The sequence below is a fragment of the Ochotona curzoniae genome, unplaced genomic scaffold (genome assembly GCF_017591425.1).
Source record: "Ochotona curzoniae isolate NIBS_2020 unplaced genomic scaffold, NIBS_Ocur_1.0 scaffold_4683, whole genome shotgun sequence".
In the NCBI taxonomy this organism is placed as follows: domain Eukaryota; kingdom Metazoa; phylum Chordata; class Mammalia; order Lagomorpha; family Ochotonidae; genus Ochotona; species Ochotona curzoniae.
The window spans coordinates 14815122-14817495 of record NW_024467121.1 but is presented as its reverse complement, the minus strand read 5'-3'; positions in this window follow the sequence as shown (position 1 = coordinate 14817495).

Below are 2374 nucleotides of genomic sequence, written 5' to 3'. Positions count from 1 at the left end.
GATCCCATATGGATACCAGGTTCTAATCCCTCCAGCCCCACTTCCCATCCAGCTCCCTGCCTGTGGCCTGGGAAAGCAGTCGAGAACGGCCCAAAGCCTTGGGACCCTGCACCCACATGGGAGACCTGGAGGGGCTTCCAGGCTCCTGGCTTTGGATCGGTGCAGCTCCGGCCATTGTGGATACTTGGGGAGTGAATCAACAGACAAAAGATCTTCCTCTCTGTCTCTCTTCTCTGTATATCTGACTTCCAATAAAAAAATTTTTAAAAAAATAAGTCTTAAAAAAAAAGGTCACTGTCAAATTTTTTCATTGCCAAGAGGCTGAATCTAATCTGGAGACAAACCATGCAATGATTCTTCTCTGCCAATTATTTGCATTAATTTATTTTCTTCATGTGAAATCCAAAATTGATTGTTCATATGTTATTTCAAAGTTACATGGAAGCCATATTACTAGTCTCAAGGAATTATATGTAAAACAGTTATTATTTAGCTTACTTTCATAGGCAATCAATTTGAAAACTAGCTTATTAACAAACTTTGTGATAATTTGAATCATGTATGGAGTAGAATTGATTCTACACAGTTTCTTTTTCTTTCTTTTTTTCTTTCTAAGATTTGAGAGGGAAAGACACACAGATGTTCCATCTACTGTTTTACTTCCCAAATGTCTGCTATTGCAAGGACTAGACTAGGCTGAAACCAAGAGCCTGGAATTCATCCAGGTCTCCCACACGGGAGGCAAGGACACAGGTGTCATTTTCCACTGGCCTTCAAGGTACCTTAACAGGGGGTTAGACTGGTAATGGAGCCACTGAAACTCGAACTGGAGTTGGCATGAGATCCTGGTGTCATAGTGGCAACTTAGCATGCTATGCCAGAATCCTAGACTCTAGTGTTTTAATGTGACGCTGCTCCCTCTTTTGTTGATTTTTTTTTTCACAATGTTAAAATACCATGGCTTGCTTGCTGATATTTTCTGTCCCAACTTTTTTTTTTTTTTTTTTTTTTTTTTTTTTTTTTTTTTTTTTTTTTTATTATTGTTGCTTACATTGTATTGTGTAGTACAGTTTCATAGGCGCTGGGGATTCCCCCCACCCCTCCCATACCCCTCCCCCCATGGTGGATTCCTCCACCTTGTTGCATAACCATAGTTCAAGTTCGGTTGAGATTCATTGCTTGCAGACACATGCCTAGCATAAAGTTCAGCGTCTTATTGTCCAGATAAGTTCAGTGGCCTCTTGGGGAGACCTTCTATGGTCTGAAAATAGGTCTAACAGAGTAAAGATCCAGTCAGTTAAAAGCCCCAACGAGGCCACAGTATCAATATACAACATTATGGAATTAATTGACATAGTATTGGGTAAACAATATGTTAAAAATAATGCAAGTTCCCTTCTTCGAAACATCTGGGTTGAGACAGTATCAATGACAGGTTCAAAAAAAAAAAAAAATAACAAACAACCAAACAAAAAATTACAGGTTAAATCAAGGCAAACATGTGGTATCTAATCTTTTGGGATTCGCTCATTTCCCTTAGCATTATAGTTTCCAGTTGTACCCATTTAGCCACAAAGAACTGCATTTTGTTTTTTTTAATAGCTGAGTAGTATTCCATGGAGTAGATGAACCAAAGCTTTCTTATCCAATCTTCTGCTGATGGGCATTTCGGTTGCTTCCATGTTTTTGCAATTACTGATTGTGCTGCAATGAACATAGGGATGCATGTTGGTTTGTCGTAAAACAGGTGTTTTGGATATATTCCTAGGAGTGCTATTGCTGGGTCATATGGTATGCAGATTTTGAGTTGTTTGAGTGTTCTCCAGACTGATTTCCATAAAGGCTGTACCAATTTGCAGCTCCACCAGCAGTGGAGTAGGGTTCCCTTTTCCCCGCATCCTCGCCAGCAAGCGTCGTTGGTGTTCTTGTTTATGTGGGCCAATCTTACTGGTGTTAGGTGGTACCTCATCGATGTTTTAATTTGGATTTCCCTTATTGCTAGGGAGCTGGAACATTTTTTCATATGTTTGTTTGCCATTTGGACTTGTTCCTTTGTGAAATGTTTGCCCATTTCCCGTGCCCATTTCTTGAGTGGCTTGTTTGTTTTGGTTTTTTGGTTGTTTTGAAGTTCTTTATATATCCTGGAAATTAGCCCCCTATCGCCTATATCGTGTGCAAAGATCTTCTCCCACTCTGTGGGTTGCTTTTTTACTTTGTTGATTGTTTCCCTTGCTGTACAGAAGCTTCTTAGTTTGATGAGGTCCCATTTGTTTATTCTGTTCTCAACTGCTATTGCTTTTGGTGTCCTTCTTAGAAAGTCGGGACCTACTCCTAGGTCTTGCAGGGTATTTCCTACATTTTCTTGCAAGAGTTT